Source organism: Mesoplodon bidens, assembly GCF_964165515.1.
Source record: "Mesoplodon bidens genome assembly, chromosome: X".
Classification (NCBI taxonomy): domain Eukaryota; kingdom Metazoa; phylum Chordata; class Mammalia; order Artiodactyla; family Ziphiidae; genus Mesoplodon; species Mesoplodon bidens.
In genome coordinates, this window is record NC_138163.1 from 126,411,958 (window position 1) to 126,426,828 (window position 14,871).

Here is a 14,871-nt window from a genome sequence, read left to right on the forward strand (position 1 = left end):
CATCTGTGTCCTTTCTGAACAGTCAGCAATTCCAGGTTTTAAATAGTCTGTAAGTTTCCATTTCTTTACACTTTACATCCACTTGTGATTTTTAAATTATTCGAATTCCTTTCTCCATTCAGCTGTTAGAGCTGAGTTCCATATTTAGTTTTATAAGCTTCTCCCTGTTTTGTTTTACTTTGGGGTTTTGTGCTCATGCCTTTTTTTGTTTGTCATAGAACTAGAAGACTAGAATATTAATACAATGCAGTTTAGTCCATGATGTCAGAAAGTTCTCAAAAACTAATTAAAAGATGGACTGGGTATCTGTTTGCTCTATTCTCCCATGACAAAAGCTTCAAGGACAAGGACATTACGTTCTCTTGGTAGTGACTGTGGAGCAGCCTTCTGGAGGTCAAAGAACGGCCATCTATTGGTTTACTCCTATACGCTAAGCATTGTACTAAGCCGTGGACCTACATTACGTCCTTAATTCTCTCAGCAATTCTGGAGGGAGCTATTTTTTGCCCTCAAAATAAGTGGGCAAATGAAGCTTCGCTGAGGCAAAATCACTTCAGCAAGGTCACACAGGTCAAATGGCCAGTCAATGGCAAAGGGGGGATTTGAACTCCAGATTGAATCTCACCCCAAAGTTCACGGCTTTCCCAGTGCAACATGCCACCCTCCAGTCAGAGCAGGGGACATGGTGAAGTGCTTCTGTGAAAAGGAATTATAAAGTGTCGCCTTTGCTGCAGGATAACCGGTGAGGAAAAACCTTTCTACTGACTCTCTGTCTTGGTGTGGGTTACCCTAGAAGCAGGACCTAAGACAAGGATTTGAGTGCAAATCGTTTCTTTGTGTGGTGATTCCAGGAAACAGCAGTAGAGGAAGTGAGACAGGAAGGAGAGGCAGCCAATAAAGGGAAACGTTATCAAACACTGGGGTCACTGGAGCGCAGTCCTGCTGGGGAACTCCCAGAGCCCCCGGTTGCCCTCTACCCATCGTTGCTCCAATGGAGGGGTTAGGAGGCTGGGTTTTTATCCACCAATTCACACCCATCATTACACGAGGGTGCCCATGGAGGGATTAGTTCTCAGGAACTCTGGGTTTCCCCTGAGGGGGGGACCCACATGCTCCCAGGGCTCAAAAAGGTCCTGCTGGCCGAGGCTTGCAGGTGTTTGTAGTAAAGAGCCTTCGGCGTAGAGGTGGGTACCGAGGGGGTGCGGCAGAAAACCAACACTGTCTGTTCCACCCCCTACTAATAAAAGCTAAAGAAAAAGAGAAATAGACACGAACTCTGGTGAAGGAGAGAAGGCTATAGAAAAGGTTTAAATCCCTTCACAGGGCTGTGCAATGTAATATTCCTGAGACGTTCACAGTGGCACCTTCCAATCTAATCTGCCACACAGAGGAAGGGACACCCACCACACTACAGTTTAATAATTTAGCTATTATTCCAGAGCGATCCTATTAACAGTCCATTCATTTTCTCCCCAGCGGTTCAGCCATTGAAATTCACCCACTGCGTCTTTTGACTATTAGTCATACTCTGGGAAGTATTATTTAGGAGCGCGTACCGAAAAAGATTTGACAAAGATTTCACGTGCAACCTGATACGAAAGAGATGATTTCCGAATTGGACTGGGGAGCTGGCTGGGCTGGGTTGAGGCTCAGACATTCTCCTTATAGCTGGAGTTTTTCCAGCCCATTTTCCCATTCACAAAATGGGGGGAGGGGTGGCCAGCAGAGGCAGTGTTTCGAGATTTTAACTACCGACTAAATCAAGGGCCTTTTTAATGCTAATTAACCCACTTAATCCCTTTCAGAGACTAGCACTTTCAACAGCTTTAAACTAGAAGAAAAATGTAATAAACGGGGAGGGAGGGAGGAGCTGACTATTGAAGAAGGCGACCACAGCTGTTAACTCGCACTGACTGTGGAGGACTCTGACGCCGGCTAGCTTCAGAAACAGCAAACATCCCAAAGAAAAACAGTACAAGACTGTTTCCGAATTTTCAGTTTCTGGTTCAGATCCTCGTTCAGGGATGTACAACCCGTGTCCTGCCTTGTACAAGGCTGCTGCAATTTAATTCATGTGCTCTTGTGAAAGCAGTTTTACACCAAGGAATAAAAGTAAAATTAGGCCAAGCAGTTATCAAAGCAGTCACTCTTTTCTTAACTGTGTCCCCCACTACACACACACACACAAACACGCGCACACACGCATGCCTCCACACACATACCTTTCTGAAGATATCTTCTTTCCTAAAGATGAAATAATTTCTAAGGTGTTCTTCGTTATTAGGGTCAGCTAAATTGCTTGCTGATCCTAGCATTAAGGATGGAATCAGGCTGACCTAGGTTAGAGTTCGGGTTGTGTCACTTAACTGGTATTAGTTTTTTCACTTGTAAAATGGAGCCCATACTGATATATTCCTTATCAGCTCCAATGGAAAACAATACAGTCTCCATAGCAGGGAGGTCAAGTAACCTTTCCTGTAAACAGCCAGAGAGTAAATATTTAAGGTTTTGTGGGCTACCTGGCCACTGCTGCAACTACTCAGTTCTGCCACTGGAGCACGGAAGCAACCATAGGAAATACACAAATGAATGCGCGTGGCCGTGTTCCCATAAAACTTTATTTACAAAGGCAGGCGGTGGGCTGCATTTGGCCCATGGGCAGTAGGCTAGAGCACACCTTTCTCAGTTGCCCTTGAGCCATTTTACAACTCTGGATTTGCAAAATTGTTCTTGTCTATAGACATGCAAATTCTGTCCATTAGAGGTTCGATTTGATGTGCCGCTGCCCCATGGAAGAGGTCAAATTTGCCTGTGTTTGTATATTCATTTCAATATTCCTAATCTATAAATGTGTCTGTTCTTGAACAGGTTCTACCATCCCACCAGTTCCCTCATTAATGAATTAAATTAAATATTTAATATCGTTGAAGAAAAAGTTATTCTGATAGTTGTTAAAATGGTAAGGAAGACTTTATTCAACACTATTGCAATAGGTGTCAGGACTATTACAACAGTGGAGAGAGGTCAGGCTCAACTCAGAATATAGCAAAGACAGCTGGGGATTTATAGCCAATGAGCAGAGCGAAGGAAGCAGTGGGTCTAAAACTACTAACAGGAAACATCAAGTATAGGAGGATTCTTGGTGAAGGCAGGCCAGGCTGATGAGATATCAAGGATGGACGATGGGGAATTTGATCAGATATCAAGGGTGATCAGATATCAGGAATGGAGTGATTCTCACTAACCTGATTTAGCAGGATTCTTGCTAAAACTGGACTAAGCAGGCCAACGACAAGGCCCAAAGACGAGGCCTAGTTAAAAAGAGACCTCAAAGGAGCCTGTCTCAAGTATGGTCAAGGAAAGAGTCTCTGTCGTATTAAAGAAAAAATTCCGTGACACACATTAAAGACAGTAAGGCAGACTTTATCCAGGGGGATTAGTACAATGAGGTTTTGCACAGGGGGAGAGAGATCAGACTCAACTCCAAAAACAAGGACAAGTGAAGGTTTAGAGCCAGAGGTGGGGCCAGGGGGGTCACTGGATGGAAAACTACTAAGAGGATCAGGGATGAGGGAGATTCTGGCTAAACTGATTTGATAGGACTCTTGCTGAAGGCAGGCCAGGGTCATACGATACCAAGGGAGAGGGGATGAGAAATATGATCGGATACAAGAGCGGTGGCATTCCAACAGTGGAGGACTGTGGCTAAACTGACTCACTGAGATTCTTGAATAAGCAGACAAAGGACAGCGCCCAAAGTTGGGGCCTTGAGGACTTAGAGGAGCCTAACTAGAGTTAGGTTGAGGAGAGAGTCTCTGTCAGTCAACATGTGTTCACTTTACATCTGTACGAAAGTCATAGATGAGGTTTTCTTGAAAATTAACCTTCATTTTTTAAAAAATATCTTTATTGGACTATAATTGCTTTACAATGGTGTGTTAGTTTCTGCTGTATAACAAAGTGAATCAGCTATACATATATATATATATCCCCATATCTGCTCCCTCTGGTGTCTCCCTCCCACCCTCCCTATCCCACCCCTCTAGGTGGTCACAAAGCACCGAGCTGATCTCCCTGTGCTATGCAGCTGCTTCCCACTAGCTATCTATTTTACGTTTGGTAGTGTATATATGTCCATGCCACTCTCTCACTTCTTCCCAGCTTACCCTTCCCCCTCCCCGTGTCCTCAAGTCCATTCTCTATGTCTGTCTGCATCTTTATTCCTGTCCTGCCCCTAGGTTATACAGAGTGAAGTAAGTCAGAAAGAGAAAAACAAATACCATATGCTAACACATATATATGGAATCTAAAAAATAGGTCATGATGAACCTAGGGGCAAGAGGGGAATAAAGACACAGACCTACTAGAGAATGGACTTGAGGATATGGGGAGGGGGAAGGGTAAGCTGTGACAAAAAAAAAAAAAAGGTTCTGAAAATTAACCTTTAATCCAGCCAATGTTTTTGAAGGAATTAACATAGAAACTGGCACACGGCAAACACGTAATAAAGTTGTGGTTGAGTTGTTACTGCCACTTTTGCTGTCATGATTATATGAATGAGAATTCCAACAAGAAACAGAACTCAGCCCAAATGGTTCAAATGAAGAGATTCCAGTGAAGGGACTACTTTGTGGGCAGGTTAAGGGAAACAACGAGAGATGTTAAAGTCCAGAGACTATGACAAGGTGCCATTACCATGTGCTGAAGAGGACAAAGGGAGGACATGGCATCACTGGATTGCAGTGAGAGCTGGGGCCAAGGGGCCACAGGTCAGATTCTGTGGTCATGGGGGGACCCAGTTCTCACCAGAGATGGAGCGCTGAAACAGGCAAGAGCCAGGGAAGCAATATTTCAGCCTCCCTCTCCTCCTGTCTTCTGATCTCTTGCTGGGCCCGCCCATTGGCAGAACCCCATCAGAAGTCAGCTGCCAGGGAATCTGGGTGATGTAGTCTGCCTCTAGGGGCACAGAACCAGGCAAAGAGGGTGGAGGGTGCATCTTGGGGGTGGGGGTGAAGAATAACCAGCACAATTATTACTATTATGTCTTACAATGCTCAAAACCCACACAATGTACAACACCAAGAATGAAACCTAATGCAAACTATGGATTCTGAGTGACAATGATATATCAGTGTAGGCTCATCAACGTAACAGATGTACCACTCTGGCGGGGGGCACTGATAGGAGGAGGAAGCTGTGTGTGTGGTGGCGGGGAGCAGGGATCATATGGGAAACCTCTGTACTTTCTACTCAGTCTTGCTGTGAACCTAAAACTGCTTTTAAAAATAAAATCTACTGTACATCAACTATACTTCAATTAAAAATATATACATAGGGACTTCCCTGGTGGCGCAGTGGTTAAGAATCCTCCTGCCAGGGCTTCCCTGGTGGCGCAGTGGTTGAGAGTCCGCCTGCCAATGCAGAGGACACCGGTTCATGCCCCGGTCCGGGAAGATCCCACATGCCGTGGAGCGGCTGGGCCCGTCAGTCATGGCCGCTGAGCCTGCACGTCTGGAGCGTGTGCTCCGCAACGGGAGAGGCCACAACAGTGAGAGGCCCGTGTACCGCTAAAAAAAAAAAAAAAAAAAAAAAAAAAGAATCCTCCTGCCAATGCAGGGGACACGGGTTCGAGCCCTGGTCTGGGAACAACTCACATGCCGCGGAGCAACTAAACTCGTGCACCACAACTACTGAGCCTGCGTTCTAGAGCCCGCGAGCCACAACTACTGAGCCCGCGTGCCACAACTACTGAAACCCATGCGCCTAGAGCCCGTGCTCCGCTACAAGAGAAGCCACTGCAATGAGAAGCCCGCGCACCACAACGAAGAGCAGCCCCCACTCACTGCAACTAGAGAAAGCCCATGCGCAGCAATGAAAACCCAACACAGCCAAAAATAAAAAAATAAATAAATTTACTAAAAAATATATATACACATAATTAAAAAGTCTATTAAATTAAAAAATATTGTATAGTGCTTTATATTTCCTAAAGCCTTTGCATAAAAGATGTTGTGAAGAGATAGGGCAAATCCAGTGTCCTCATGCTACAGACAAGGAAATTTAAGCTTCAAGTAATTCACGCTCAAGTAACAAGTGGGAGAGCCTTCTGATTCTAAGTTCAGTGTGCAGAGAACAGAGGTCAGTTTTGTGGGGTGAAATCCTAGGGAAGCTGAGGAAGAGAACAAAGAGAAATTTTCCTGATTTGCACATTTTGTCACTGATAGAAATGGGGGTAAACCCTACTTACTTGTGGCCAACCAAGTGTGTCCGAGTATGAGGGTGTGTGTGTGGGGGGGGAGAGATGGTCAGCCTCATGTGATCACTCTCTATAATTCTCCTCCCAGAACCCTTGTGTGTTGAGGTGGCTCAATCTTCAGAGACTCTCCTTGTATTTCAACCTCCCCGCTTCCACACACCTGCCTCTGCTGGTTTCTCAAGGGCAGAGTGGTCCACAAGGATGCCTCATGCAGAGTGGATCTGAAGCACAAGGGTAGAGCAGAGGCATATCAGCGTGCCAAGTTCAGAACCTCCCTGGCAATCTTCAGAACCTCTGCTGAAAAACCTCCGCTCTCACCTCTACCCCTGTCTAACTAATCTTTCTCTTTAGGGCCTCAATTTAAAGGCTACTTCCCCCAGGGATGCCTTTCCTGACCCTCAATACAAATTAGGTTTCTCCCATTATTCTTGTCCCTATGTCTTGCTTTTTCTTCAGAGAGCTTATCACCAGGTATGATTGCTTAGATGGTTGCCAATCTGTTTATTGCTCGGGTTCCTCTCTACAGACTACAGTATAAGGTTCGTGAGAACTGAAACATCATCTACCACCAATAACCCAGTGTTTAGCACAGGCCCTGACACGGAGGTGATAATCAATAAATGTGTGTCAAATAAGTGAATGCATGAATAAATCAATTACATCAAATGAAATTAAATTAATGAAAACTAGTCACCCCTTCTAACCTCACATAACAGCCTTCTATTCTTCCAACCAGACTACGGATATCAAGATGCCAGAGGGGTGGGAAAGGATTTGGGAATCAGGACAGATTTTAAGGATGGTTATAAAGACCCGGGCTTGTATTCTGAGTGACATGGGGAGGCACTGGAGGGGTTGGGACATCTTTAGCTCCTCCTCTGCTTCACCTGGCACTCCCTCCCATCCCTAGTGACTCATAGTAGGCATTCAATAAATTTGTTGAATACAGTAAGTCCCCTACATACGAACAAGTTCTGTTCCGAGAGCGAATTTGTAAGTCCAATTTGTTCGTAAGTCCAACAAAGTTAGCCTTGGTACCCAACTAACACAGTCGGCTATAGAGTACCGTACTATACTGTAATAGGTTTACAATACTTTTCACACAAATAATACATAAAAAAACAAACACAGTAAAGTACACAAAAGCACAACCATTTGTAGAGGATGCATGCACGTGACAATGTACGCCAGACACTTGAACTAATTTACGCATGTAAATTTACGCAGTTACTAATTTACACATGTTCGCATCTTTGAAAGTTTGCGACTTGAAGGTTCGTACGTAGGGGACTTACTGTAAATGCATGAATGCATGCGTGCATGGATGCATGAATGAATAAAAATATGATCTCTGTCCCTAAAGAACTTATGAGTGTTGTAATAAGATACAATTCATACTCATGGAATTATTGTAGCATTCCAGGGATGGGAGGGGGTACAAGACACATGCCAGGCTGCAACCAGATATTTGGTGGAAGAAACTTGAGAATCACATTTCTCTATTTTGAATTAGTTCATTGTCTGTCTTGTCTCCACTGTTTCAATTATAAACAGCTTCAGAGCACAGCCCAAGCTTACGACTGATTCAGATCCCTGGGGCCCTAGCACAGAGCCCAACGTCATGAGGTGTGCCAAGAATACTCTTCCCATTCTCATGCTGCTTCAGCAGGTTGGATTAATTTTTAGGGCAGTGCATTTCACATGCCAGCCCTCTAGCTAGACGTTGGGTGACCCCTCTTGGGGAGTTACCCAATGTGGTTCCCGTCATGTTGTACAGCCAAGAGACAGCTCTGAGGATTCTAGTCTTTCCCTTCATTATCCTAACTCCCCAGTCCAGAGGTGGGAGCATTGGTGGTTGGTCTGGAATCACTGGCTTTTCTTTCTGTACAAAGACTAGGGGTGGTGCTCCAGGGTTGTAGAAAAAGCACTGGACTTGTTTTGAGATTCAGCTCACTATCTGTGTGTCTAGAGACACATCGCTTCATTTCTCTGGGCCTCAGTGTTTCTCATTCATAAAATTAGAGGGTGGAGGGTGGATAAGAGAAATCCTAAGATCCCCTCCTGCTCTTCTAGGATTCTAATTCCTGATGTGACATAAGAAAATGATTCCTTAAATGGCCATAATCCATCTTCTAACTGCCGGAATGCTCCTAAGCCATATATGTGCTGTATCTCTGGACCACCTCCAGAGATTTCAGATTTTGCTCATCCTAAAGGTGCTCTTATTTCTGAAATACCAGACCCTGATCAGTTTATTAACGAGCTTATTTTTACTTTTTGGCTTTGGGTTTCTGACATCTGTAACAACTTCCTGTCAGATCCTAGAAGGTTCCCTCCCAGAGTGTCTTCAACAGCAGCAAACAATTTACACCCACCCAGGACCCATCATGCCTAAGATGGGCATCTTACTGCAGTTAGAAGAAAATGAAACCAGGAACTCCGTCTGATGAAAACCGAGGTTGGAAACTAGTATTAAAATAGAAATCATTAATGTAGGCAAAATGTAGCTGAAAGTGCCAATTCATGTGAGGTAGTGTGTTTGGGAGGGCAAGGAGAGGGCGCCAGGTAGTTATGTCTGCAGTTCTGTGGGACAGGACTAACTGAAGAACAACATTAAGCATCTACTTACTGGTTAATGTGCCAGAGATTCTGATGAGCTGATAAAACAGGAAAAACCACTGAAAGGCTCCTCTGCATTTATCCAGGCGCAGACTCAGAAGAGGATGGGGGTGAAGTAGTTTACATAGGAAGTGATCCTAGAAAGTACCTGTAGGTGAATGGGGAAGTGAGACAGGGAAGGGAAGGAAGCCAATAAAGGGAGGATTCTTGAGCAGGACACCACTGTGGGTGCTGAGGCTCAGTCCTGCTGGGGAACTCTGGGAAACAATGTAGAACACGCCTTAGTGTGCCACCTGAGGGGCATGGAAACTGGGGTATTTATCCTCCAACTCCCATCCATCGCTGGCCGAGGGCAATTCCTGGAGGCATCGTTGGCCTCCCTCCTGCAGGTCGATAGAGAACCGTAAGAGGAAGAGCTATGGGTGCTTGAAGTAGGATGCCTTCAGCATGTACTAGAATGGTACATGCTGAGGAGATGTGAGTGGGGCTTGATAGCACCTGTTACATTAACCTTGACCACGGTCCACGTGGCTGGGTAGTCAGTTCACACAATGAGTCAGGTGCGGGGGCGGAAATCACAACATCTTTGAGATGAGTGCACCTTACTGATCTCTGGCCTATCCGCCCATTCTCCAGATAAGAAAACCAAGGTTTAGAAAAGCACTCACTGTCCAATAAAAATATAATGCAAGCCACCTATGTACTTTTTTTTTTAATGTCAGTAGCACCTTTAAAAAGTAAAATGGGGCTTCCCTGGTGGCACAGTGGTTGAGAGTCCGCCTGCCAATGCAGGGGACACGGGTTCATGACCCGGTCCGGGAGGATCCCACATGCCGCAGAGCGGCTGGGCCCGTGAGCCATGGCTGCTGAGCCTGCGCGTCTGGAGCCTGTGCTCCGCAACGGGAGAGGCCACAACAGTGAGAGGCCTGCGTACCGCAAAAAAAAAAAAAAAAAAAAAAAGTAAAATGAACAGGTGAAATTGATTTTAAGAGCATACTTTATTCAACCCAATATGCTCAAACTATTAGAGTTTTACCATAATCAACAGAAAAATGAACACTGAGATATTTTGCATTTCTGGTTCTACAGCTTTGAAGTTTTCCACTTATAGCACATCGCAGTTCTGACTGGCCACCTTTCAAGGGCTCAGTACCCACCTGTGGCTACTGCCTACCATACTGAACAGCAAAGATCGAAACATTTCCATCACTGCAGAAAGTCCTATTGGACAGTGCCGGTCTAGTTAGTTTGTGTCATTTTCTCCAATTTAGAGCACTTGTGGGTGGTAGAGGTAATTGACAAGAAGCCAGGAGAGAACCCTAGGATCTCTAGTTAGGCTGGAACCCTGGGCTTGAAATCTTCCCCAAAATAAAAGGCAGGAAGTGGTTTTGATGGACCCTCAACCTGTTGAGCACCCAGATGAACTTGGCTGGTTGCACAACCTCCCAGACTTCCTAGATATAAAAAGATCCCAAGGTCAAGCTCAGCGAGACCTCTGGAGGGAAAGGTCAGGTCCCTCATCCATTACCATGTCCCCAGCCCAGGACCTGGCCCATAGGAGGCCCTCGAGAGAGCTCTGGTGAATGGTGATGAGAAGCATCCTTTGGGCAGCAGTCACAGACCATCAGCAGGTAGGGGCTGGGGAGCAGCTGTGAGGCAAACATCATCACCATTTTGGAGGTCACCTGGGTGAAGCAGTCATGAGCAAAGCAGTCAAGGGACAGTTGGACAAAGGAACCTAAAAAAGAATCAAATATCTGCCCACTCACCAATCCTTTCTTAACAACCATTTAATATGCCATCCTACAAAGAGAGAAACAGAGGCACAGGGCAGTTAAGAGAATCTTCCAGCAAGACCCCTGTGTTTGCCTGCAGTGAACTGCTTTGACACTGGGCCCAACACACGTATTTAACAAGAGGCAATCTGCCCAGGGTTTTATTCCCACAATAAATCTTACCATTTTCGGCTCCTGAGACTGCCTCCTCCTCCCGGCATTACACTAACAGCTCCCTTTCCCAGCACTGGTGGCAATAAATGGTGTGCACACAATGTAGACGGTAAGGTTTCAGGGTGAAGCCTTTGGAAGTGACTCCTTCATAACTGTATCTATGGCCATGCCGTATCTCATGGTGCGGCTCCCTAACACCACGGGCGGCTCTGTGTGTGATCCGGAGAAAGGGGGAATGAGATGCATCCCCACCCTCCAATCCTCACGCACCCCTCCCAGCGGAATTTGGAAGTTAAAGCACCTCCTGGGTTTTGAGAGGAGATCTGAACCTCTCCTAGTGCTCACATGGAGCTGCTTGCTAGCCAGCCAGCTGCAATAAGAGGTGCTGGAGATGCGGCTGCTCCAGTAAGCCTCTTCTAATCCATTCTGCCCACTGTGAGGCCCCTTCCTGAGAACTCCTACAGCAGACTGTCAAGCCAGGCCTTTGTCTTCCATCCACCATGAGATAGCCATTTCCCTGGACAGCTGCAACTCGGGAAGGGGTTACTTTCCTGCTTCCTTCCCTACTCCATACATATCGCCCAGCCCCACCAGAGCACTGGTGATTGGTTGACTGACCTAACAAATGAATGGCAACCTTCATCTTTGGTGTATTTAAATCATCCAGTTAGTATGGCCTCTCTAGTGGGCAAACAATGCAACATGATTGGCCCACCTCTTCCAAGAAGGGGCCCAGAGTCTTCCAACCGAAGAGGGAAGAAATTCAACATATATGTTTGGGGTCTAGATCAGTTTCAAGTTCTGTCTGAAACCAAAGCATAACCTGACTTTGCACATAGACTTCTCCAACGCCCCCCGCTTCACCCACACCCACACACGATGAGAGATCCTATAGGACTTTTTGAGGCCACAGTCCTCAAATATTCTTTACCCGGTACATAGTGGATGCTTAATAAATATTTGCTAAATAAAAATCAATGAAGGTGGACACCACGACTTGGTTATCCTGGGGAGGCTGCATGATCAAGTGGGGAGAGCATGGGCAACAGACCTGAGTTTAAATCCTGCCTCCACCTCGAGCTATCTGCATGGGCTTCGGCAAATGCCTTAACCTCTCAGAGTCTCAATTTCCTCATCTGTAAAATGGGAATGATAATATCTACCTCCCAGAGCTGTTGTGATGATTACATGAGATATTCTCAATAAGGCTCCTAAGTACCTAATAGGCGCATGGGAAACATCAGTTATTTTCCTCTCTGTCTGGAATATTCTTGCTCCTGTGGCAGACTCCCAGGCACCCTCTAAGACTTGCCTTGAATATAACAGTCCAGGAAGAGGCGGTCCCTCCTTCTGCCCTGCTTTTCTCGTATCTCTTCTGGCAGCTATTATTGCACCTCTCACCCCATACTGCAGTGCTTTGGGTCACTGCTCTCCAACCTCGAGGTCAAGACCAAGCTTCCACCATCTTGTATCCTCAGTGCTTAGCATACTGCCTGGCATGTAGTAGGCACTCAATAAACACTTCCTTTTCCAGGTAGGAAAAAAGATAAGAAGGACACATACCAAAATGTAACCATGGTTATCTATAGTTGGTGGGATTATGGTTGGTTTTCTCCTTTTTTGGGGGGCGGGGGTCTCTTCTATATTAAAAAAAAATTTTTTCCCTACAATGGTTATGCTTTATTTGAGTAATGATATGATTCTGTAAAAATTAATAAGTGTATACTCAATAAGATGGATGGATGGATGGATGGATGGACAGACAGATGGAAGGATAGATGTAGTGAATACATTTAAGCAGTTTCCATTCCACTGATTCTCAATATCTGGGTCTGAGGTAGAGTTTGCTGTCGGGTGAGAACAGAGATTTCCATGTCCCGTGAGCCAGCTCCCTATTTCCTACCAAAGGGTTTTGAAGCTCCATCCCTTCTGTTCAAACTCACATTTTTCTGAATACCCATTCCAGGAAGGAAAAATGAGCCCCACTTCACCATGTCAGCACTCAGCAAACATTTTCTATAAAGGGCCAGATGGTAAATACTTTAGTCTTTGGGGGCCGTACAGTCTCTGTTCACAATCTCTCAACTCTACCATCATAGCGTGAAAGCAGCCATAGACAACAGGTAAGTGAACAAGCATGGCTGTGTTCCAATAAAACTTTATTTACAAAAAACAGCAGTCCAGGCTTGGCCCAGTGACCACAAGTTGCCAGTCCCTGGTCTGGGACTTTGCTAACGTTGCTCCCCTTCCTGGAAGGCCCTTTCTCCCACCTGCCTACGTAAATTCTGTCCATCCTACTTATCATCTACTGTCTTAGGCTGCGTTACTGCACTGTAATCCCATGTATTCTAGTAGGTGCTAGACAAATACGGAACCATTTGCTAAGAAGGGTTCTATTTTGGGGGGCATTTTTAAAGAGGGTATGTTTTGGAATTGTGCTTGGAAAGAACCGGAATGGGAAAATGTAAATATTCCTAAGAATAGTCTGCAGGGCCTCAGCCTTAAAATGATATGGTCAGAATAGTAATTCCCATCTTAGAAGAAAAAGACACACCAAAAAAATTCAAAAGTCAAGCAGCTCTACAATGACCTAATGGCAGACGGACAAAAAGAAGCCAGGTATCGGGGTTGGCCCAGACGTTCGTTCGGGTTTTGCCATAAGGTGTTAGGGGAAAACCTGAACGAACTTTTTTGCAACCCAATCCTCACTCTATTTCTAAGCTCCAAAAGAAAAATAATAATAGAACCTTCTGTTAAGGAATTTAAGACCCAAGTGCAAAGGCATTTTTAGTGTCTTTGGCCAAGCTGGGGATGATAAATCAAGCCCCACCCCTGGAGATGCTGAAGTCTCCCTTCTAAATGAGCCACCATATAACAGTCTGTGCAGAAGTCTGGCTTCAGCTTTCGGGTTTCATTTTTCCTGCTCTGCCGAGCGCTGAGCCTGTGCTCTTGGCTCCGGGAGATGGGCTAAGGTTTACGCTGAAGATCACGTGGCAGTCCCAGCGGCTCTCGGCAAATGTGACTGAGGAGTCCATAAATGGTCCTTGTCTGGGGGCAAAATGCTTGGCTCCCTCTGCCTAAAAAGGAAATACTGAAGAAAATGTACATTATGGTCACCATGCTGCCGAGAGGACAATTTCCTGGCTGGCAGACCACTTGCTGACAGAGCAGAGCCAGGGAGAGCAGAGATGCCAAGCCTGTTGATTCACACGCGGGGCTTTTCAGAACGTTTGACAGCCCCGTACTCGCAGCAGCCGCAGCTCTGTGAGCACACACCATCTGGCCCCAGAGCCCTGCACCTAAATGAAGGGAATCCATTTGAATAGAGCTTTGACCTGGGGTTTGGAAACCCGCCTCCTATGGCTTCCTTTGGAATCAGAGACTTAAAGACTTGCCCTTTCCTTCCCCTTTGGTCGTTCCAACCATACCACACCTTTTCAAGCAGAGCCAGTGTATTCTTTCAACAGCGCAGTCGTTCATTCACTCACTCATTCATTCATTCCATAAGTCAGCATACACTGAGCACCTCGCAAATGCTGATGCTTCAGCTCCAGCGGTGTCCAAGTCACACGTGGTCCCCGTCCTCCCCGAAATTACAGGTGAGTAGACAAGACAGATGTTCAACATTTACGATTCCATGTGAGGAAGGTTATGTGTGGGACAGTACAGTGTGCTGTGGTCGGGGGTGGGGGGATGACCATGTAATTTGCTATTTGGACCTGGATGCTTGTGGGAGTAAAAGGAGGTGCTGTTAATAATTATTCCAGAACAGCAGGTTAAACTAGGATTGTCCTGGGCCAGCCGGGTCGTATGGGTCCTCTAAGCTTTGGCCATGCAGTCAGGGGCCTCAGTTCACAGGTCCACTCCCCTCCCCTCCCTCGGTGAGTCTGTTCCTACCTGCCCCCATTCTCATCCTACTGTCGCTCCTTTATAGGGGAGCAGAATGAGGTGGCCTGAGGGTCAGAGCCCACTGATGTCAATGCTTTAAATCCCACACTTGGCAGTGCTGCCGGGCATTGAGCTGTCATCATTTCCTCCTATTCCGGG

At 45.9% G+C, this 14,871-nt stretch overlaps 1 long non-coding RNA gene across 1 annotated transcript in view; it reads right to left on the reverse strand.

Annotated features, from left to right (window-relative positions):
• LOC308609565 overlaps positions 1 to 14,871 on the reverse strand; it is a 144,805-nt gene that overhangs the window by 32,824 nt on the left and 97,110 nt on the right. The window lies entirely within an intron of this gene.